At 44.2% G+C, this 25,210-nt stretch overlaps 1 protein-coding gene across 2 annotated transcripts in view; it reads right to left on the bottom strand.

Moving 5' to 3' along the window:
- Positions 1-18,178, bottom strand: part of HK3 (hexokinase 3) — a 78,392-nt gene extending 60,214 nt beyond the window's left edge. Inside the window, exon 1 of one of the 2 annotated variants that reach the window (XM_042455213.1) lies at positions 18,101-18,178. The gene's annotated coding sequence lies outside the window, so the exon portion shown is untranslated. The remainder of the gene's footprint in view (positions 1-18,100) is intronic. The other variant, XM_042455211.1, reaches the window with a different exon arrangement.
- Between the last annotated feature and the right edge of the window lie 7,032 nt (positions 18,179-25,210).

Genomic DNA, 25,210 nt, shown 5'->3' with positions numbered 1-25,210 from the left:
CCTGGAATCAAATTCTGACGACCAATGGCCTTCTATAATTTATTGTATTGCATTGTATTTTTACATCCGTATAGGCCATTCCAAACCAAAGAGTCAAATCCAAATGTAGGCTCCCACCATGTTAAGAACTCTTCTTTAGCTGCAATTGCAAGTAAGAGAGAAATTAATGATGAGGTCATATGCTGGGAGAATTTTTGTTTGTAAAATCTAAATAATTTCTCTTATTTGAGTTGATTCGGTGGCTAAAAATAACTCAGCAGCAGCTCTTGGAAATAACTGTCTGCAGAGAGCATCTTTCTCAAAGGAGGGAAGCTGTTAGACTGGGCTCCTACACAATTGCACAGTTGCACTTTCATACATACACAGCTAACATTTATGTGTATACAAAGAGTGCATACATGGGCCCTGCCTACACATCCCATCTATCACAAATGAATAGAAATGTTATGGCAACCATGATAATCATTATTAGTTCAATATACTCCTGTTTTTCAAGAATTAATATCTTTTATCATGTTCATCCTTACAACAAAACCTGTGATAATACTATTCTGTCCCATTATATTATGTTTACAGAAGGAGTGGGAGTACAGATAATGAGAGGGCATGATTTATTCAAAATTCACCAGTAATTTCAAGGCTGAGCTAGGATAAGAACCCACTTCCAAGTCAACAGTGCAGAAGTCTCATCCGAACCTCTAAATAGTTGACATTACTTGGGATTCATTCTGCTCTCTTCATAAGAACATGCAAACTCTGCTGGAGCAGACCAAAGTACAGTACCCATGTCTAGCCAAGAGCCCAATGGTCCTATCAAACCTACATGCAGGACCAGAGAACAACACTCTTTTCCTAATGTTATACCCCAGCAATCAACATTCAAAAACATGCTGCCTCTGATCTTGGAAATAGTATTTAGCTAAAATTCATTTTACCATTGATAGCTATGAATTTGTCTAATACAATAGTATGTTATTCCTAGTTCCTCATGAGTCAAGAAAGTATTAAATATTTTATTTTAATTCTGAAATGAAGTCATAGAATCATAGAGTTGGAAGAGACCCCAAGGGACATCCAGTCCAACCCCATGCTGCTATGCAGTAACTCACAATCAAAGCACCTCCAACAGACGGCCATCCAGCTTCTGTTTAAAGACCTCCAAAGAAGGAGACTCCACCACCCTCCGAGGGAATGTGGGTTCCACAGTGAAACAGTTCTTACTGTCAGGAGGTTCTTCCTAATATTGAATTGGAATCGCTTTTCCTATACTTTGAATCCATTGCTAGATGTCCTATTCTGTGGACCAGCAGAACAAGCTTTTTCCATCCTCGGTACGACACCACTTGAAATATTTAAACAGAGCTATCATATCACCTCTTAACCTTCTCTTCTTCAGGCTAAACATACCCAACTCCCTAAGTCTCTCCTCGTAGGGCATGCTTTCCAGACTTTTCACCATTTTGGTCACCCTCCTCTGGACATGCTCCAGCTTGTCAACATCCTTTTTTAATTGTGGTACCTAGAACTGGACACAGTATTCCAGGTGGAGCCTGACCAAAGCAGAATACAGTGGCACTATTACTTCTCTTGATCTCTAGACACTGTAATTTTATTGATGCAGCCTAGAATCATATTGGCCTTTTTAGCTGCCAAATCACATTGTTGACTCATGTTCAACTTGTCTACTAGGACTCCTAGATCCCTTTCACATATAGTCTTGTTAAGTAAGATGTCCCCTATCCTGTATCTATGCATTTAATTTTTTTCTGCCTGAGTGCAATACATTATTATATTTCTCCCTGATGAAATTCATTTTCTTAGTTTAAATATTAAATGACATGTTGTTGTTGTGTGCCTCCAAATCATTTTTGACTTATGGCGACTCTAAGGTGAACCTGTCATAGGATTTTCTTGACAAGTTTCTTTAGAAGAGGTTTGCCATTGCCATCCTCAGAGGCTGAGAGAGTGTGACTTGGCCAAGATCACCAGTGGGTTTTTTATGCTCGAGTAGGGAATTGAATTCTAATATCCAGAGTTGTGATCCAACACTTAACCATTATACCACACTGGCTCATTTATGACATATTCTACAAGTTTGAAATTACACTTTGACCACTTACTGGGGACATTTCTATCACACCCAGAGAACATCCATTCTCCTCTACCCCCAGCTTGGCTTTGCGTAACACTAGTCTTGCAGAAATGGCCTACAAAGCTGGCTACCATTTTTTAAAATCTTTGATGTGTAAATTCAAAATATGTATTTATATATTTTTGTTTGTTTGTTTATATTTGTGTTGGTGTTATTTACCTTCAAGTTATTTCTAATGTATAGCAACCCTAAGTTTTCTTGGCAAGATTTGGGTCTTTCTTGGCAAGGTTTGTTCAGAGAGTTTTCATCGTTACCTTCCTCTGAGGCTGAGAGAATGTGACTTGCCCAAGACCATTCACTAGGTTTCCATGTCTGAGTGGGTATTCAAATCCAGATCTCCCAGCCAGAATCCTAATGCAGCACTTGAACAACTACACCATACAGGCTCCAAAAATATTTATACTACATCCTATATATAGGATTGTATCTCAGTGCAATGTACAATAAAATAAATATAACCAATTAAAACAAGCAAAGAACAACTTAAACAGACTAAATGTATATTAAACCATTTGACAAGCTTAAACATGAAATTTAAAACCTGTTAAAACAGTGAAAGACAATTTAAAACCATGCACATGTGCCGATCTGGCTGAAATCAGTTAGACCCCAAAGTCTTCTTAGACACCTTGGGTGAAAACAGATCATTCCGGCACCAATGTTAGCTTCAACTGGTCCTTTAAGAGGTGGGTAATGTGAGATTTAAATGTGATGCTGGACAGAAAGTAGGGTTGATTTTCTAGATCTTTTCAGGCCCCTTCTGTTGAGTGATTGTCCTGTTTTACAAGAGAGAGGAGGGGAGGGAATACTTGGGGGGGGGGGGGGTGAAGACAGAAATAAAATTCTCAAAAGTGCCAGTGTTTATTAAAATGCAGAGAATGTTTATAAAAGGTACCTCATTCCTTCACTTGACCCCGACTGGTCATCATTTAGAACAGATGATAATTCTTAATACAATAAAATATAATGTCAGCATTAAAAAGCTTTTCTCATAATATTTTGTAATTCTTACTATTTCTGAGACAGTCAACTTTCTTGAATATCCAGTGGTACTGAGTAGGAGAAGCCCAGTTAGACTGTTCAGTTAATACATAGTATATTGAAAACTTGTAACTCCTGCCAGTAAATTTAAGCTAAAGAAAAACCTCACAATATATAGGATATACTCAGAGTAGGCACATAAATAATATATAGATATGAATCAGCAGTACACAGATAAATGCTTAAGTTGGATAGATACAACAACCTATCTTACTTATCAGGCATGGTAGAAATCACCATTAACAGTGACTTTTGAGATATCTTATGTCTTTATTAAGAAACAGTTTACCCTATAAAAGTGAATACATTTTCTCTATGACATGTAGAAAACCTTTATGTTTATCCTCTAAAACAAAACCACCAGTATACAGATCATGGTAGAGGCATGTATTGTAGAATAATGTTTAAAGCAGCTGTTCTTTAGCAAGCCACAGTCCTATACATCTCTCCCTTCATTGAGATCAGTGGGACATATTCTCAAGTAAGTGTGTGTAGGACTGCAGTTTTCGTGTCCAATTTGAATGACTAAAGATGCATGATAGTAGCAGTTCTATTTCTAATTACTATTTTGTGTATAAACTGGAATGACTATGATTGGATTTAGCTACATTTCAAGAATTCTCATTACTGGGAAATTCTAATTATTGCAGGGTTCGTTGAATTAATTCAAATCACACAAAATGAGCAGTGTTCCAAAATACTTGATATCTAATTCAAGTAAAAAGAAGACGTTATAAGAAAATAAAGGGCGAAAATACAGAAAGAGACATTTTATTTCTTAATAACCCAGTTCAAAAAAGTATGCATTTCTCAAGAATAAGTAGGAACGAACAAATATGGACAAAAAATAAAAACAAGATAGTCTGCAAAAAGATTACACAAGAATTGGCTTTTATTCAAAAGTAAATAAAAATAAGTTGAATTATATAACTTGGCAGCAGAAAGAAACAACTGAGAATTTTTTAGTTCTTTATGAATTGTATAGATTAATTCATTTTTCAGAGATTACCTGAGAGTTTAGAAAATTATTGATGATGGGATAGTATAGGAGAAAACATTAATTATGCAAAGGAACATGATCAAGAATGATTAGATATTTTGGACATAAAAAGGCCTTGGATAGTAAGGAGTGGTTACCTTTGTTACAGATATTAAGCACTTACTTTGATTGTAACCAAGAAAGTTCAGTGATAGATTCAACATAAAATCTGTGGCGGGTTACAGACGGGCAGGGGAGGACGTCTTGGAGGTGTATTTAGCTGAATGCGGAGCCTCCAGACAGCCCGCCCCGGGGGCGTGCTTCAGGTGTTGGAGCTTCCACACGGGGGGCAGTGAAGACGCCTCACCTGGGTCCGTTTCGGACCCGGAGTTTCCAAACCGCCACCTCGGAGGACGCTGCAAAAAGAGAGGCAGCTTCCGCACGGGCGGCCCAAACTGCGGCTTTTTTTTTCTTTTGCCGCATGAGAAGTGCGCAGCTTCGCAGCTGCAGCGCTAAGCAGCGGTGGCAGAAAGCCTGTCTGCGCATTTAAAGCACCCAAGCCCCTTTAAACTTTTTCCCTGTGACTTTAAAGCTAGGCAGGCGTGGTGTGAGGTAGCAATGTCCAAACTCTGTCCTCCCAGGCGTTTGGACTTCATCTCCCAGAATCCTAGACCACAGGGCAAGGTGGCTGGGGATTCTGGGAGATGAAGTCCAAACGCCTGGAAGGACAGAGTTTGGACATTGCTGGTTTGGGGACCAGTGAGCCAGGCATGGTGGGAGGAGAGAACAGGAAGGGTAGAATAGAGTAGATAGGGCTGGGAGGGAACACATGTCCTGGGAGGCGAAATGATGTCTTTATGGGACATCATGGGACCTAGTGCCTTGTCAGTGCTCGCTGCCCCTTGATCCCAGGCCCAGGCCCCCTGTAGTTGCCCTTTGCCTTTGGGGGCAAGTTTAGAGGGCATCAAAAGGTCTTGGGCACATTCAAGCTCCGGGGTCTCTTTTTTTTTTCCTTTGCCGGCTGGCGAATGCGCAGCTGCACAGGGCTAAGCAGCGGCGGCAGAAAGCCTATGGGCACATTTAAAGTGCCCAAGCCCCTTTAAAACAATGGTGGTCTCCTGCCAGCTGGTGATCAGCTGGTGTTGGCATCCTTGTCCGCTTGCACTTTGCCAGTGTCAGCAGCATCATAGATGCCTCCTCTCCTTTGGTCCCCGTGCTCCTGCTGAATCTGCAATGCGCAGCCACAGCTGTCTCCGCTGCCATCTCCCCTCACCTCCTTTGTACATATGTCAATATTTACAGTTTTAGCGTTTTTTATTGTTAGGTGAAAATGGCAGAGGAATGTGTGTAGGGGTGCACTTTAAAGTCCAAACTTTCCAAGCAGCGCATGCGTACATGTTGCTCTAGGGTTAGCGTTAGGGTTAGGGTTACGAGGCTTAAAATGCGCCGCAGCTGTGCCTCAGCTTCCACAGCTCCATGGCAGCGGACGTTGCAATTAAAGCTTGACTGCAAACCATGCATGTCCCGGGAACCCGACCCATTATGCGACGCAGCTGACACGGAGCTTTTAAACCGGCAACTTATATTTGCGGCGTAGCAATTCTGACGTATCGGTGCAGGGGCTTACAGACGGAGCTGCGCAGGTACGCATCAAACAGAAAAGAAGCGGAAAAAAGCAGCACCTTTTTAATGCCGCTTCTTCCCGCTTGAGGCGTGCGGGGGGGCGTGTTCATGACGGCATTCAGGTAAAGCCCATCTGAAGGCTCTACCTTCATGATGTCATGAGTACATCCCTTTTTGCCCGTCTGTAACCTGCCTATGGTCAGCATTTTATTAGGGCAAACCTATTTTCTGTTACAATTGATAAAACGATGGAAGGCTGCTGATTATGTCTCCCTAATCTTTACCGGACTTCAGTCTCTTCACAGAGCAAAAATAAAAGCGTCAAAGGCTTAAAGGTAAAATGACAAAGGACATATAAGGTTTCCTGCAGTGAATACAAGCTTTGACATTAGTTGAGTTTTACATTCAGCAAAAAAAAGTAAATGTACCAATAGATGGCTAAAAAATAATCAATCAAGAAATAACATACATATTTTCATATCCAAAAAACTGTTTTTTAAAAAAGGCTGGATTATTCCTGATTTATTTATTTTTTTAAAAAAAGAGGCAGTGTGGTATAGGCGCATCAGCATTGGAGTATGACTCTAGAGGCCAAGATACAAATCCCCACTCAGCCATGGAAATGCAAAGGGTCACACTCTCTCAGCCTCAGAGAAAGGCAATGACAACCCCCCACTTAATAACTCTTGCCAAGAAAACCCCTTGATAGTCAGGCACACCTTGTAAATAATTAAAATTATTTAAAACCATATTTTATATGAGGAAGTTATAGAAACCGAGCCTTCCCCTTTTGAGGGACATAGTTGTATTTGCCAGAAATATGCTTTTTCCATAACTAAATTTCTTTCTTCAGTTGGAACCAAAACGTGTTTCAGGATGCCCATTTAAGAGCTTGGCAGCAGTTAATATCATTTTCTGGAGGGGCGGGGAACTTGGCATTCAAACAATCATGCTGTAGGCTGATAAAAGGAAAGAATGCTTGAGATAGCTAATATTGAATTACACTCATGCACATTGTTTACGGTGTATTTCAGAAAGGTTGTATGAATCATAGAAAAGCTAGAATTAGAACAGAACAAACAAATTGCTCTGTCAATTTGCTAGCTTTCTGACGTTTTAAAAATGCTTTTAAATTGTTTTAATTCATACTTGGTTTTGATACAATAGCTTATTTCTTTTTAAATTGTTTTTCAATATTATCAGTGATTGGATTCTAGCTCTACCCTGTTTTAATTCATGTTGAAAGCTGCCTGGGATCTTTCATTAGGAGAATGGACAGATACAATTTTTTAAAAAATAGATAAATAAAAACAGTAGTGGAGAATGGTAAGGCAAAAATGCCCCCGACCAGAATTTTTTTTCTTTAGAAACTGGGACATGTTAAATGAGACAATAAGTTCAGTTAAATCCCTCAAAGCCACCATTATGTTTGTTGTTATTACTGTGTGCCTTCAAATGATTTGGACTTATGGTGACTCTAAGGTGAGCTTATCACAGGGTTTTGTTGACAAGAGTTGTTCAGATATGGCTTGCCTTTGCCATCCTCTAAGGCTGAAAGAGTGTGACTTACCCAAAATAAACCAGTAGGTTTCCATGCCTCAATACAGATATGAACCCTGGTCTCCAGAATCATAGTCCAACACTCAACCACTACATCATGTTGTTTTTCCCACTATTATGTAGTAGAGTCAGCCCACCATATGCACAGATTTTGTATCCACAGATTCAACCACCCACAGCTTGAAAATGCAAACTTTGTTATTATCATTTTATATAAAGGACATCATTTCACTATGCCATTGTATTGAATGGGACTTGAGCATCCACGGATTTTGGTTTCCACAGTCTTGAAGCCAAACCCCAGGGTTGACTGTATCTTGATTTTAATAGAAAGAGAAACTTGAGCATCTTTCATTTGCATAGGAGATGTAACTTGTATAAATATGTGGACTTTCATTCACAGTCAATTATACAGGTGAGATGATATTGAAACATCAGAAGAATTACCAATCACCAGCATGTTTTGAATATATACAGTTCATGGAGTACATTTAGGAATTAAGTGAGCAAGGTCTCATGTATGAGATCTAACTAAATTAGAAGGTACTATGGTATTTGATTTTTTTTAAAAAAAAGTATTGCAAAATGTTAAGTCCTTTTATTATTCCATCCATCGCAAAGACAAATGTTAAAAACCCAGCGAGAGGAATGGGAGCTGATTGAGCCATGAGAGAAATTGTACTCATAAGATACTCAGGTTGAAGGAAAGGAAGTGGTTTGGGCGGATTCCGTTCTTTCTGGCTATAGGACTAGAAGACCCTCCAGAAAAGCGTAGGAATAGGGCCTCCAAGAAACATTTTGCAAGGCAGAACAAGACTGCTTTCGGGTTCTGGGGTAGGAGGTGTATCCTCTGAAAATTGAGGCCTTATGGCTTGACTGAACCTTAAATCCCCAGTTTAGCCTTTTCAAGAAACATAATGGTATAACATGACATTTTTAAGTTGTATTTGTTGCCTTCTTTGAAGAAAAATATGTTTATGATAAAATAGGAACAAAATATTTGTTGTATCATTGTGAAAACATAATTCAATATGATGGCCAATCTCAGATGATCTGAATATGGCCAATGGTAAACTTCCATAAATGTTTTATTCCCTGTGCGCCAGAGTGACCGGAAAGATGCAATACATATATACTGAAATGGTGTCCTTCCTGTTTACAATGATGAACATTCAGAATGATGAACATCCAGAATTCAGAAGACTAAGTGAATATAAAGTAATCTCTCCATATCCAGGGATTTTTTATCCATTGAATCAACCATCCATGGATATATATATATATATATATATATATAATCAGAAAACAAGCTTGCTCCCTCCTCAATATGACATCCCTTCAAGTATTTAAACAGGGCTATATATCACCTCTTAGCCTTCTCTTCTCCAGGCTAAACATCCCCAGTTCCCTAAGTCGTTCCTCATAGGGCATGGTTTCCAGACCCTTCACCATTTTGGTCGCCCTCCTTTGGACATGCTCCAGTTTCTCCACATCCTTTTTGAATTGTGGTGCCCAGAACTGGACATATTATTCCAGGCGGGGCCTGACCAAAGCAGAATAGAGCGGCACTATTATTTCCCTTGATCTAGACACTATACCTCTATTGATGCAGCCTAAAATCGCATTGGCCTTTTTAGCTGACAGATCATAGTAAAAAGCCAAGAAAATACTCGATGAGCTACATGTTTCCTAACCTATGTAAAACAATGTAAAGGAAGGGGGCTGTGAGGTGTGTGTTTTGTGTTTTTGAGGGAGAGGGCCATGAGAAATTCACATCCCCTTCCTTGGCTCTCTGAGCCCCAGACTGATGTGCCAGAAGGACCCTCCTCTTCATAGGAAATGGCACAGGGAACTGAGAGGGGAAAGGATCTGTGAAAATTTTCAGTAGGAACTTCTGGGTGCTTTTACATTACAGAATTATTACACTAGTTTGCACTTTAACTCCATGGTGACATCCTATGGAATCCTTGGATTTGTGGTTTGGAAAGGCACTAGAACGCTCTGTTGAGAATTCAAATGCTCCTCCTTAAACTACAAATCCCAGGGTTCCATAGTATGTTGCCATGGCAGTTAAAGTAAAACCATGACACTCTAACTGTTTGGTGTAAAGAGGCCATCTCTTGGATCAGGGTTTTTTCAACAAATGGCCTTCCTATTTATGGAAAGGCATGTCTGGATACCTATATTTTTAATAAGGGACTGGGTCTTGGAAGTTTTTGATATATAGGATTATACCCAGAAATATGGGAATTGTTTTTCATTATATATCAGGGACGTAGCCGGGGGGGGGGGGGTCTGGGGGGTCCGGCCCCCCCCCTTCCATTAGAAAAATGAATGGTGTGTGCTGCTGCGCCGCCGCACTCAAGCCCCATTATAATGGTGGCACTTAGTCTGGACCCCCCCCCCCTTCCTAAAATCCTAGCTACGTCCCTGTATATATGCCAAACTGAGAGGAAATTGTTTGAGATGTATGCCAAGATGGAACCTCAAATTAAAAAAAACATTGTTTTATAAGGTAACAAGCATCTCAGTGTTGAAAATATTAAAAAAAAAAAAAAAAAAGGAAGCAGTTACTTCCAAATGTTGTGGCCATGTTTGGTAACTAGAAAATTCTGGAGTAGGATAAATATTGCAGTAAAATGCTTGCTAGAATAAACTACCATTAAATCATCTGAAAGATTTTGTCAGCTTTCACCCAAAGAAATACCTGTTAATTTTTCTAAACTTATTTTTCATATAATAATTGCAGATAGAATGTAAAGCACTGGGGAATTTTATCTGTCCACTGTAGTAAAGAACCAGAAAATAAGACACATGAATCTGCCACCATGTCAAACTTCACAAATTATATTAAGGTGAAAAAAAGAGAGACAACACTGTAATAACTTTGTCTGAAACCGGAAAACTTTTATTGCTTGCTGGCAAAATAAGGTTTAGGCATCTGAAAAGGTGGTCACACATTTAATTTGTTGTAATAACTTACAGAGGCAAAATGTGTTTTGTAAAGTGTTCTTCATTTTAGATTCTGTCATTTATGGTTGCGTATTTTTCTGCCATGATGAGATTAGCTTCTATAAAAATTCAAAACTGAAAATCAACTTGATATTGAATACAGCTCTCCAGGTGGATTGTAGCTCCCAGCACCCTTCACTATTGGTGATGCTGGCTCAGGTTGAAGTGAGGGCTATAAAAGTCCAGCAACATTTGGAAGGCTTCATGTTCCCATACCCTGATCTAAAGAATATGTATCTTTCTGATTTTGCATAGGCTGATCCACCTACATATGCCATGCTAGCCTGCCAGCTCTCTGGGGCTCTGGCACATACTCTACCAGTTTGCTAACGTGAACACAAAAGACTTTAAGCACAAAGCCAGGCTTTTAGAAGACAGCATGGGTACATTTTTTCCCTTACAATACACAACATAATTTTAAAAATCAGACTGTGTAAAACTGCCAGGAAATCCATGAGCAGGAGAGGATATGGCTAATCCTTCATCCCACACATCCACCCCAGATCCAGCACATTCTGACCAATTTGCATTTATCCTCCTCTCTCCTGTGTGGGACATGTAGGCTTTAATTAGTTCAGAGGCAGTATGTACCACTAATTAGGATCCCACAGCATTAATAAGCAGTACTACTCCTTTTTAGGAGCAGTTTTGGAGTAAGGGAGATCATAGAATCATAGAGTTGGAAGAGACCACAAGGGCCATCCAGTCCAACCCTCTGCCATGCAGGAAGTCTCAATCAAAGCATCCCTGACAGATGGCCATCCAGCCTCTGCTTAAAGACCTCTAAGGAGGGAGACTCCACCACTCTCCGAGGGAGTTTGTTCCACTGGCGAACAGCCCTTACTGTCAGGAAGTTCCTCCTAATGTTGGGGTGGAATCTCTTTTCCTGTAGCTTGCATCCATTGTTCCGGGTCCTGTTCTCTGGAGCAGCAGAAATCAAGCTTGCTCCCTCCTCAATATGACATCCCTTCAAATATTTAAACAAGGCTATCATATCACCTCTTAACCTTCTCTTCTTCAGGCTAAACATCCCCAGCTCCCTAAGTCATTCCTCATAGGGCATGGTTTCCAGGCCCTTCACCATTTTAGTTGCCCTCCTTTGGACACACTCCAGTTTCACAATGTCCTTTTTGAATTGTGGTGCCCAGAACTGCACACCATATTCCAGGTGGGGCCTAACCAAAGCAGAATAGAGTGGCACTATTACTTCTCTTGATCTAGACACTATACTTTTATTGATGCACCCTAAAATTGCATTAGCCTTTTTGGCTGCCGCATCACACTGTTGACTCATGTTCAACTTGTGGTCTACTGGACTCCTAGATCCCTTTCACATGTAATCTCGTTCATCCTATATCTGTGCATTTCATTTTTCCACCCTTCATTTCTCTGTGTTGAATTTTATTTTGTTAACTTTGGCCCAGCTTTTTAGTCTATTCATGTTGTTTTGAATTTTGATCCTGTCCTCTGGAGTATTAGCTATTCCTCCTAATTTATGGTGGGCTGATGTGCCTTTAGAGGCTGCAGTGGCAAAGAGGGGATGCATTGATTGACAGAGCTGACCTCTGTCACATGATGAGGGGAAACAGACTCAGCTTGAATCCAGAGAAAACGGAAGTGCTCGTGATAGGTTTCTCCGGTCCGGGATTGGAGGTTTGTCCACCTGTCCTGAACGGGGTCACACTCCCCTTGAAGGACTCTGTCCGCAGCTTGGAGGTGCTCCTGGACTCGTCGCTCCACCTTACATCTCAGGTGGATGCGATGGTCCAGAGCACCTGTTATCAGCTTCGGTTGATACGCCAGCTGCGACCCTTCCTGGGCCGGGGGAACCTTGAAACGGTGGTACATGCCCTGGTAACCTCTCGTTTGGATTTCTGTAATGCGCTCTACATGGGGCAACCCTTGTACCATTCTCGGAAGCTACAGTTGGTTCAAAATATGGCAGCCAGATTGGTCACTGGATCTTCCAGGGCCACCCATATAACACCAGTATTAAAAGATCTACACTGGCTGCCTATCCACTTCCGAGCGCAATACAAGGTGTTGGTTATTACCTATAAAGCCCTAAATGGCCTGGGCCCAGGGTACTTGGAGGACCGCCTCTCCCCATATAATCCGCCCCGCACACTCAGATCGGCCAGGAAGCATCTGCTGAGAGTTCCAGACTCAAAATATGCCACAACAACGCGCAGAGCCTTTTCTATCTCAGCCCCTCAGCTCTGGAACTCGCTTCCTGGTGAACTCCGCTCGGCCATATCCCTTGACCAGTTCAGGAAGGAGCTAAAAACCTTCCTGTTCCAACAAGCTTTCCCCTAATTGCTCCTTTTATGGCCTCCCTTCTTTCCCCTCACTGTTATTGATGTTGTACATCATAAGCTAGCTGGATATTGTTACATTGTTTAATTGTATTTGATGTTTTGCTATTTTAATGTATTTTTGCTGTGTTATTGTGTTTTTATCTGTAATGGCACTTTTTGTAACCTGCTTTGATCTCTGGAAAGGCGGGCTATAAATAAATATTTTATTTATTATTATTATTTATGAAGATCATCATGTCGTACAGGTAATACAGGTCGCATGAGCAGGTAATGGCAAATCAGAAAGAAAGTTCAGCATAAGAGTGGCAACAGGGCATCTGTACCTGGAAAGCTGCTGACCTGGGAGTCAGGACTAGACTCATCCCTCCAACAGTGGCTTCTGCAATAGGGTTGTTATTTTATCAGGATCTGAGTACTTCACATCCTTAGGAATACTATCTTTAAATACTGCCTCTTTTAAAATTAACCTTTATATCAGTTGGTTTGCTAGAAGATCATTTCTCTCTCCATTCCTATGTTGGTATTATGAAATGAATCTAGGAAGACTAAACAAGTGAGGAAGGAGAATGCTACAGCCCCAAATTTTCCATCACTAATTCTTCTTAAGTGGAGGCTGACTTTCTGAAAAGGAGAGCCTTCTTTATTAGAAGGGATTTCCCATATGATCCATAATGCTGTTCCCACCACCACCACTGAAATGTGTAGAGAACTTTACCATGGTATTTTCTCTGTAGAAAGTCACTTTCTGTGTGTGAACAGAACAATGAAAACAGAGGAAAGGAGGCAGTGCATTCCTTGCATGTTTAATTGAACCAGAATCATAAGCTCCTAATAAGGCTTCCTTCGTTTTTCAGAATAAAATAGCTTACTATAGTATTATAGTCACAAGAACTTTTAAATGTGTTATCATTACAGGAGAGAAGAGGAGATTCTGTGATAAAGGACCTCCTTACATGGATTATCCCCAAAAGAAATTCTGCCACTGGTCAGGATAAACATCTTATCATACCCTAGTCTGTCAGGAATTTCATAACCTGTCACCACCCTGCATCTAAAAAATGTAGACTCAAGTCTATGAAAGCTTTTACTACCAGTTTCTTTCAGTTAGTCTCAAAAGTGCTACGAGATCCCTTTGCACCCTGCTTTGGTGAGTTTTACAACCCTGTTACCAAGCACCTCCCCTCTGGTTGGATACACCTGGATATTGATGGGCAATGGTACTGTGCTATGATTCTTCCAACTGAAATAAATGTTGTGCCTCAGAGGAAGGGGGATTATTATTGCTGTTTCTTACCACTTTATCTTGAGTCTCTGGAGATTTCTGCTTTTTAAAAAAGTGTACATTTTTCCAGCACTAATGCCAGGAGTGAGAATTATCAGACACTAGCTGAGGTCCACACTCTAGCAGAGGGCCAACTGCTGATGCCATGAGGACCCCCTGGCCATGTCCCTTCTCTTTGCTGCTGCCTCACTTGCACTCTCCTAGCATATGTGTAATGACAAGAGCAAGAAGAAGAAGAAGTAGAAATCTCCTTTTGGGTGGTGGTATGGATTAGGCCCAGTGGGGAAGGGACCAAGGATATGGGCAGTAGTGACAGGGCAAGGACTTGAGCTTCTTGCCCAAAGGCCTTACAGAACACTGAGTCATTTCTGCTCATACAAAATGGGAATTTTGTTATGGCCTCATACATACATTACATTTCTTTCTGTACTCTTCAGATATTAAGTGTAGACCTAAAAGTCTAATGTGTGGCTATGACACATACATTTGTTGATGCCAGGGCATTTGTAACAGGACAAGATCATCCCAGTCCCTGAAATTTCCAGGCCAAACCAGAGAGCTAGAGATGGCACCTTAGTGGCGTCATACTCACAGTTGGTCCTTCGTAAAGAGAGAGAGAGAACAAGAACATATTTTCTTGTTTAGAATCCAAGACAGAAATCCTAGCTAAAAAGGCTTCGTCTCAGATCAAGGTGAAGCGAGAGGATTATTTCTTCTCATTTACATAGACAGACTGGAGAAGGAACATTTATTTTAACAGTAAAAGAAAAAAATAGCATACAAATTGCATCAAATCAAGGCTGACATTTGGAAACTGAAATCAATTAAAATTGTAAATTGCAGCAAGCTGTATGGCTAGTTAGAACACAGAGCATTTTTTACACAGCAAAGAAAGATAAAGAAAGAAAGAAAGAAAGAAAGAAAGAAAGAAAGAAAGACACAGAAAGCTTTCCTGGATGACAGAAAGCTCTCATGGATGGAGATTTACACAGTCTTTATCTTTCTCCCAGAGTTGATCCAACAAAAACTGAAGCAGGGGTTCCCAACCTAGGGGTGCAAGATAGAATTTCAGTGGGTGTGACAAATAATGACTTGTGTCCTTGAGTGATAAGTCACAAGTCATCACTTCATTTTTCCCCCTGAATAAATTAGAATCTAATTGTTTAATTTAGATTTGCATTTTATACATGGGGTTAAAAGCTTATTATTTTAAGCTCAGTTTGTTCACTTGCAGTATTGTATGTGGTTCAATTTGAGGTTGAAAAATTAGACTTCTTCATCTTCAAATGTGATATTGAAACATTTCCTAGGGGTGTCGGGCATAGAAAAGGTTGGGAACCATTGGAGAGTTTCAGCCTCCCCACGCCTTCTACCTGACCCATGAAAGATAGAAACACAGGGCAGAGCCCTGAGATCTGACATTCCTGCTTCCTGTATTTTTAATGGTTATGTAGAAGACAGAATTTCAGCAGGTGTTGATTATCAGACAAGCAACACTTGCTGAAATTCCTGTTTCTTCACAACCATTAGAGTATAGGAGCCCTCTCCAATTTTCACTCTAGCAAATTGGCAAGAAGGTCAAGCAAGACTGCATTCTAGTACTCTACTTGTTCAACTTGTATGCAGGGAAAAAATCATACAAAGAACAGGCTTAGAGAAGGGGTGAAGATAGGAGGAAGGAAGTAAGATACGCAGATGACACCATATTACTAGTGGAAAACACCAGGGACTTGGAACAATTACTGAGGAATCTCAAGGAAGAAAGTGCAAAGGCAGGCTTGCTGCTGAACATAAAGAAGACAAAATAATGACCACAGTGGACCTACACAAATTCAGCCTAGACAATGAGGAAATCAAAATATTTAAAGATTTCTCATACCTTGGATCAAACATTGATCAGAATGGAGACTGAAGTCAAGAGATAAGAAGAAGACTAGGAATGAGAAGAGCAGCAATTAAAAACTAGACAAGATATTAAAGAGCAAAGATATACAATTGGGCACTTAAGTTAGAATCATCCAGATCATGGTATTCCCCATCACTATGTATGGATGTGAGAGCTAGACAGTTAAAAAAAGCTGATAAAAAGAAAATCAATTCATTTGCGATGTGGTGCTGGAGAACTGATGATACTGTGAACAGCCAAAAACACAAACAAATGGGTCCTTGAACAGATCAACCCTAAAACACCACTAGGAGCCAAGATTATCACATTGAGGCTGTTGTGCTTTGGCCACATCATGAGAAGGCACAGCTCATTGGAAAAGACAAATAATATTGAGTAATGTTGAAAGAGAGGAAGGCCACATGCTAGATGGATGGTCTCTATTAAGGAGGTCATGAATATGAATTTGCAGAAACTAAGCAGAACAGTGGAGGACAGAGAGTCTTGGAGATGCCTCATCCACAGGGTCATCAACTCAAGGGCAGTTAACAACAACCCTGCTACCTAATGTGTGAAATAGCCCACAAGCATTCATTTTTTGCTGCTTGTTTGCTGGGGAAAGTTCTAAGGTCTCCCACAGAAAACTGGCACACAAAAGGAATACTGCGAACAACTGATGTTTACAAGAGCCACATGAATATGAGTTCCCCTGTTCAGGACGGTGCAATTTTGGAGGGGGATTTGACATTCCTCTCTTCTATATGATGGTGAGCTGACACATACATCCAATGGGGTGGAGTTCACCCGCCCTTCTTCAGCATATTTACTGCTTCCCAGAGTCTCACCAAGCCCTGGCTTGTGCTTTCACTCTCTTTTTATAGCTGACAGCAAGCCCTCTGTGGTGATTGATACTCGCTAGTTGTGTAATGGACATCATAAGGCTGCAGGGACTTCTTAGGAAAAATGAATCAGTCAAATGCAATTGGCCACATGAGACATCCCCTGGAATGGGGCTCGATGTCTCTGGGTTTGTATTTGTTTCTGTGAGGTCAGCTAAGCTGAAGCCCAGCACTTAAAATGTGTTTGTGTATATTGATGCTTGAGACTGGGAGTGGGTCTTGGAGAAAAATGTTACAACTGCCTGTACAAAGACCAGGCAGGAATGCATTCCTGGAGTGATCGACTGCTGAAGTTCTTCTCAGAGGCATAATTGCAAGATAACTCATGAAAATATGGCCTTGTCCATAAAATTCTCATTACTGATACCCTCCCTCAAGCTTCAGGGGTAAAGGAGGGGGTCTTCTCTTCCCCAGACAGCCATCATTTTGCCACCTCTTCCGTCTGTGCTGATGAGCAGGCTTATTAATATAAGATATGCTATTAAAAACTATAATCTTCCTAAGAGATCAACTTCTCCCTTTAAGTCACAGAAGAGTTCCAATCCCACTCAGAAATCACATTACTCAGAGGTGAGATAGGACACTTTGGGGTATCTCCAGTCCAGAGTATGTGGAGAATTCAAATCCTATTTTAGTCTCTGGGCATGAGAGTTGAGGGCATCCTCCACTCCACTGGAGACCACTGTAACTTCTCTGTTGTGTTTCCAATATTAGTTTGGTCAGGAAATCTAAAAACTTCATATGGCTGCACATCTGTCAGTTTTCAGTCCAGAATTACATGAGATCTGTCCACCTGATGAAAGCTCCATGGCACATCCTCCTCTCAGTACTCTCCCCCCAGATATCACAAATTTCAAGAGCTTGCAACTAAGGAAATCTCTCCCTCCCTCCCTCCCTCCCCCTCTCTCTCTCTCACACACCCTGTTGAAAAGTGAGAAATGTCGTCTGTTAGCGGGACTTGTCCTCTTGCAGCAGGACAGGAGTCAGAATTCTTTTGGCCACCTTTATTCTGCCATGTCGTTCCCATTTCCATGTCTCTGACTATGATCTCAGTTGACTCCTCCACCACCACATGCATTTTTAACAAGGAGGTAGGGAGAAAGACCCTGTGAGGTAGCACTGCCTTATCCTCAGCCAGATGAGCCATACTACATACTGTTGTCACATATTAATTGCCAGCAGTCTCACACAGGTCGATGGCACTGCTATGGTTTGGTCTGAATGCCTGAAATATAAATGATGTATTGGCTGGAGTTCCAGACTCCTTGGCACAGTTGCAGCCTGGCAGCTAGTGTGATCAGCCAATATGAGGCATAGAAACGGAGAGAATCTGGGGATATGCCACTTACCAGTGGGCACAGAGGTGCAGCTCCAGGCTCAACAGAACAGGTCTGTTCTACTTTTCACTTCACGGCACCAGCTATTGAAGAGGAGGTCCTTGTGAGAGTCTACCCTGATGGGACACTCAAAAGAAAAGTAGTTTGCAAGCAACCTATCAGGGTTCCCTCTCTCCACCCCCTGGCTGGCTACCTGCCAACAAGCAGCTGTCAGAGGAAGAGAAGGGACAGTGTCCTCAGCTTCCCTTTTCTAGAGAGCTGGAGATTTGTATTTGTACCAAGGAAGGTGGGATGCTGCCACCCACAAAAAAGATGGGAAACCACATGTCTGGCATCAGGCCTTTCCCAAATATAATCAAAGCATTCTCATATTTTCTCTGAAACCCAGAAAACTGGGGTGCTGGTCCCTCTTCCTTTTGGTTCAGCTAGTTTTTTTGCAGTTGTTTTTGTTGTTGTGTGCCTTAAAGTAATTTCTGACTTAAGGTAACTCTGTTGTGGGGTTTTTCTGGCAAGATTTGTTCAGAAGAGGTTTGTCTTTGCCTTCCTCTGTGACTGAGTGTGCCTTGCTCAAGATCCCATGTGGGCTTCTATGGCCAGAATGCGAACCCTGGTTTCCAGAGTCCTAGTCAAACACTATACCACACAGACACTTATAAGATCTTAGGAAACTTTACAACAGTGCTGGGCCATGGATTGCTGGTGGTTCACAAGCCATCAGCTGCTGGTCCCTGGAAATTTTTAAAGAAAGGAACACTTGTAGAGAAGAGCACAAAAAGGGTACTGATACCAGAGATGCAGCTATTGGGAGAGTGGGCAAAATAAGGGTACTGTCTTGAAATAAGAATTCTTCCCCACAAAATGAAAATTTCTTCTGGTCCCCAGATTTCTAGCATTGCAGTAACTTAAAACTTCAGTTGAACATTTAGAAATACAGTTTTGGCATTCAAAAAAAAGGGGCAGAGTTACCAAGGGAAAGCAAACACAGCAAACGAACAGGTTGCTCACCTGTAACTGTGTTTCTTTGAGTGGTCATCTGCGAATTCACACAAATGGGTTTATTCTGCGCCTGCGCAGCAATCCTTGGAATCTTCTAGAATCTCTAGGCAGAAAGCAATGTATCTTTCTGCAACTTTTTGGTGGTAGCTCCGCCCACCCATATATAGGCTACCTATAAAAAGCTGCACACACTTCTTTCACAATTCCCATGCCATTCAGCCAGTTTCCTCTTTACTCTGGAGTGTTATAAAACTAACTGTACATTTAGATGGAATAGGCACACAGGTTACTCCCCTCAATCCAAATAGGACATAAAGTATTTTCAAATGCAGAGATTGCTAATCCACAGTCAAATTCTTATAATAAAATCAATGGATTTCTCAATGACTCACTGAACCCATACCTTTAGCATCTTATGTAGAGGCCTGGCCTGAAGACAAAGAGCCCTCCTCCAACCACCATCTTGAGGGGGAGAGAGGCCAGGCCTGAAGAAAAAGAGTCCTCCTCCAACCACCATCTTGAGGGGGAGAGAGGCAGGCCAGCAACAACAGGCCTCGCCTGGAAGACAACATTTATTAATTAATATCAATTATCAATTAAGATCAATTTTTATCTTGTATTGTAATGTTTTAAATTTTGTAAGCCGCCTTGATCATATTTATGGAAGGGCGGGGTAGAAATAAAATTTATTATTATTATTATTATAAGGCCCCTGGTGGCCCGCTCCTGTTCAGTTCCGAATGAACCGCTAATCAGCGCGACAACAAGCGTTGTCAAATGAGCAGACACTGAGGGGATGGATGGGTGGGTTTGTGTGAATTCGCAGATGACCACTTGAAGAAACACAGTTACAGGTGAGCAACCTGTTCTTCTTCTTCGTGGTCTCTGCGAATCACACAAATGGGTTTAGACTAGCGAGCTGTAGTCAGTGGAGGAGGGAGTGTCAATAACCAATAAATCACATAATCAATAAAGTATGTAAACCAAACAACTGTGTTATTTATTAACAGTGCAACAGGTCTATTGCATGGCAGAGAGTAACACTGCCCTCCCAAAGGCTGCATCATGCCTGGCCCTTGAGTCCAGCCTGTAATGCCTAATGAATGTCAATGGCTGGGACCAGACAGCTGCCTTGCACACATCCTCAAGGGGAATCCCCGTCAAAAAGGCTGAGGATGCGGCTACCGCCCTAGTTGCATGGGCTCTAACCCGACCTGGTAGAGGCTTTCCAGCCAGTTCGTAGCAGAGATGGATGGTGCTGGCCACCCACTTGGAGAACCTCTGCGGTGACAGCGGCAGCCCCTTCTTGGCTTCGGAATAGCACACAAAAAGTCTCTCCGAACGCCTGGAAGCAGATGTCCTGTCCAAATAGAACGCCAGTGCCCTGCGGACATCCAGGGCATGGAGCTGGCGCTCAGAGTCTGTGGTCGGATTAGGAGCCAGAGTCGGTAAAACAATGTCCTGGTTGATGTGAAAGGCAGACACCACCTTTGGCAAGAAAGTGATGTCTGTACGGAGCACCACCTTGTCCCTGTGGAAACAGAGGAAGGGTTGGTCCATCCTCAGGGCACACAATTCACCAGCTCGGCGGGCTGACGTGATAGCTACCAGGAAGGCCATCTTCCAAGTCAGGAGTCTCAGGTCCGTGGTAGCTAAGGGTTCAAAGGGCTTGGACACCAAATGTGCCAGGACGGTGTCTAGACTCCACTGCGGTGTAGGGTCTAGAATCGGTGGGTGCAAATTGTTGAATCCTTTAAGGAACCTCTTTATGAGAGGATCACCAAACAGAGAAGGCTTGTCCTGAAATAGGTAGTGAGATGAAATGGCAGACAGGTAGCACTTGATAGAACTCAAGGAGAGACCTGCGTCTGCTAGGGTCATGAGAAAGTCCAGGACTACAGGGATGGAGACACTAGATGGTGGAATGTCCCTTGCTTGTAGAAAGGATAGGAATCTATCCCATTTGTAGGCATAGGACCTCTGTGTGGACGGTCTCTGTGCTGCCTTGATGATATTCTGCACACCGGATGGAAGTGTCCTCAGGATCGAATCCTCCATGCTACCAATGGGAGAGATTGCATCTCGGGATGGTGAACTTGTCCGTCGTGGAGCGAGAGCAGGTCGGGCCGGTGCTCCAGGCGGAGATGGTCTTGTGCTCGTTGTAGGAGCGGAGCGAACCAGGGCTGTCTGGGCCACCATGGAGTTATCAGGATTGCGTCCGTGTGGTCGGCCAGCATCTTCGAGAAGACCCGTGTGATCAGAGGAAATGGAGGAAAGGCATACAGGAGACCTTGAGTCCATTTGAGCTGGAAGGCGTCCCCTTCTGATCTCGGCTCTCTGTACCGTGAGCAGAATCTTACGGTGTCGGCGTTCAGCTTGGAAGTAAACAGGTTGAGGAGGGGGGTTCCCCAGCGATTGAAGAGTTGGGACACCACCTCTGGATGTAGTCTCCACTCGTGGCAAGTGGAGGGTGACCTGCTGAGTTGGTCTGCAAGGTCGTTCTGGTCGCCAGGCAGGTGGATGCATTGTAGCAGAATCTTTTGTGCTATGCACCATTCCCAAATGCGGGTGGTGACTGACAACAGAGTCCTCGACTTTGTACCTCCTTGTTTGTTGAGGTAATACATAACAGTGGTGTTGTCGGTGAGAAGAAGCACCACCTTGTCTGCGAGGACCGACTGAAAGGCTCTGAGTGCTTTCTCCACAGCAAGCATTTCCAAGACGTTGATGTGGAGCGTAGCTTCTGCCAGTGACCATTTGTCCTTTATTGTAAGGTGCAGTGTGTGAGCGCCCCATCCTTGCAGGGAGGCGTCCGTGGTCAAAGAGATATCCGGCTGAGGGGGTAGGAATGGCATCCCCAGACAGACGTTGTCGGATTGGAGCCACCATCGTAAAGACCTCTGTACAGTCCTCGGGATGGTGAGCAGCTTGGTGGACGTGTCTCGTACGGAGTCGAACACGGAGAGGAACCAAGATTGAATAGGCCGCAGACGTAGTCTGGCCCACGGTGTGACGAAAGTGGTAGAGGCTAGATGTCCCATGGCGACCTGTACTGCACGGGCCTGAAGACACCTTTGGCGGAGGCAGGTTTGCAGAGATGCACAGAGGGCTTGGAACCTTGCCTCTGGAAGGTATGCCCTCATCTGTCGAGAGTCCAGCGTTGCTCCTATAAAGTCTATTCGCTTGGTGGGAGTCAAGTTGGACTTGTCGAAATTGACCTGTAGTCCCAGTGCTTGCAGCAGGGACAGGGCAAAATCCAGCTGCTTGAGGAGGGTGTCCTTTGAGGATGCTGCGAAGAGCCAGTCGTCCAGGTATGGGAAGACTGTGGTGCCCCTTTGACGGAGGTATGCCACCACGGGCGCCATGCACTTGGTGAAGACTCTTGGAGCTGTGGAAAGGCCGAAGGGAAGGACCTTGTATTGCTAGGCCTGGTGTTCGACAGCGAAGGCGAGGAAACTGCAGTGGTCCTCCAGGATCACTATGTGAAAGTAGGCATCTTTTAAGTCTAGCGTCACGAACCAGAGGTCTTCCTGTAGGAGTGGTAAGATAGAAGCCAGGGTTACCATCCTAAATGTTTTGTAAACAATAAACTCATTGAGGGCCCGAAGATCCATTATGGGTCTAAGGCCAGAGTCTTTCTTCGGTACGGTGAAGTACCTGGAAAAAAAGCACCGCTTGAACTCAGAGGGGAAAATGGGTTCAATGGCGCCTTTGTCTAGAAGAGTGCACACTTCATCGAGAAGGGTGTCTGAGGGGACAGTTGAAACAAAGGCTCCAGTTGGTGGGAGCTCGGTGAACTCTAGGGCATAGCCCCTACGGACGATGTTAAGTGCCCAAGAGTCCATAGTGATGGCGGCCCAGGTGTTGAAGAAAGGGCTCAGCCTGTTGGACGTGACGAGGTGCGCGGGAACACATCAGAACCTCTTCTTGCCCCGGCCATCCTTCTTCCTACACCCTTGTTGGTATCTGGGTTGGGAAGATTGACGCCTGTCTGGCTGGGGAGCAGGCGACCGGGAGGATCGGCCCTGAGGGTTACTGTCCTGGTGGTAAGGACGGTCCTGGGGCTGAAAGCAGTACTGGCCTCCTGGGTGCCAGGGGCGCTGACCGGGATACCTCTGGCGGGGGGACTTGGATGGAGCGGAAGACATACCGTGCTTTCTAGCCGCGGTCTTCATCCGGTACCTGAAGCTAAGCTTCTCATCCGTGTCCCTATTGAAGAGGCCCGAGTTGTCAAAGGGCATGTCTTCAATAGCCGCCTTCGCCTGAGGGGTGAGGTCTGAGGACCGAAGCCATGCATAGCGGCGGAGAGCTATGGAGCCAGAAAGGATCTTAGATGCACAGTCCGTGGAGTGCCTGGCAGAGATAATCTGCTGTCCCGCCATCAGGTGGATCTCATTCCTGAGAGCCGCCATCATACGCCTCCTGTCATCGGGCAGGTCAGCAATGGTGGGGTCCATCTTCTCCACCAGGAACTGGACATAGGCCTCCATGCAAGCCGCGTAGTTGGCGATCTTGAGGTCGAGGGCCGCCGAGGTGTAGAATTTCTTCGCCAGACCGTCCAGCTTCTTGCTGTCCTTGTCGACAGGCGAAGAAGAGGCTTTGGGGGCGAAGGTGGACTGGGCGCCTTCCACAATAGCTGAATTCAGCTTGGGATGGTGTGACAGCCAGGACGGGGCCGACGGAGTAACCCGGTAGAGGTTCTCGATCTTGCGTGACGTTGACGGGATGGTGGCTGGGGAGTCCCAGGAACGCTTCGCGATCTTTTCCAGGGACGGGAGGTAAGCCAAGGCTGGAGGAGCTGGAGCCGAGCCGTGGATCCTCCTCTCCACCGGGTCAAGGGCATCATCTTCCGGATGGGCGACTTCCAGCTTGAGAGCATCAGCCATCCGTATGACCCTGTCGGCAAAGGCCCGGACGTCATCCGTGGGTGACGGGACAGAAGGGCCTTCGGGCACAAACGGGGTGTCCTCATCCGAGATGGGAGACACGGAACAAGGAGAGCCCGAGCCAGACCTCGAGGGGGATGGGCTGTGTCGTCTGAAGGGAGGATCGAATGCCCCAAGATCTTCCCGGTCATCCCACCGGGAGGTTTCATCATCCAGGCGACAGACCCGTGAATGAGCACTGAGGTTACGACGCAGATGGGACGGGTCAACCGGGATGAGGTACTGTCCCGTGTGCTGGTCGTGAATGAGATCCGGGAACGCCTGGAAGAGGTCCCAATCACGCTCTGTAGGGGCAGGATGGTCTGCAGCCAGAGTCTCATCAGCTTCGGTACCTAGCGTAGCCCGGTCCCGTGAGGCAGAGCGTGGGCTTCTCCTTGGTGAGGGCGAAGGAGATTTTGACCTCGGCCTTTGAGGAGAGAATGGAGCATAGGAGTCCTGGAGCTCTCCTTCCGATTCAGAGTCCACATTCACAATCTGTAGGCTATCTGCCGGTACAGAGAGGTGACTCGTGAGGAGGACCCTGGGTTCGAGCGGCACCATCTGGGAAGGGGCCGGTAGAGACGGAGTCGGGGTTTTCACCAGCTCAGCAACAGGCGATGTCGACGGTACTGGCCTCGACTCAGGCGGAGGCACTGAGACCGTGCTTGGAGGCCCCTTACGGCAGCTCTTAGAAGGCGGCGAGGACGAACGAGCCCGCTTCTTGTCCCGATCGGAGTGCTTATCCCCTTTTCTCTTGGGGGCTTTGGGGGCATCCGACTCCCCAGAGGCTCCAGAGCCGCCAGGCTGGCTGAGAACCCTCTCGTAGAGGGCGGCCTTGAGTGTCCGGTCCCTGTTCTTGAGGGCCTGGGCGGACATGGCCTTGCAGTGGGCACAACTGCCCTGAACGTGTGCCTCCCCCAAGCAGAGGACACACTTGTCGTGGCCGTCGGCCTTGGAGATTTTCACCCCGCACTTGGTGCATTGCTTGAAAGAGGCCATGGTAAGAGAAGTCCGTTACCAGTCCGAAGTCAAGCCATAGAATCAGAGAAGGTCGTCATGTGAAAGTCCGAAGGTCAAAAGCCAGAGATTCTAATACACAAGAGCAAGCGAATGCTAGCGAAGTTCCTCGAGCTGCTTAACGCGGCGGAATGAAGGAACTGAACAGGAGCGGGCCACCAGGGGCCTTATAGATGGGTGGGCG

Source organism: Sceloporus undulatus, chromosome 2 (genome assembly GCF_019175285.1).
Source record: "Sceloporus undulatus isolate JIND9_A2432 ecotype Alabama chromosome 2, SceUnd_v1.1, whole genome shotgun sequence".
NCBI classification, from domain to species: domain Eukaryota; kingdom Metazoa; phylum Chordata; class Lepidosauria; order Squamata; family Phrynosomatidae; genus Sceloporus; species Sceloporus undulatus.
Note: the sequence above shows the minus strand (reverse complement) of the source record. Positions and strands in the feature narration are given on the sequence as shown.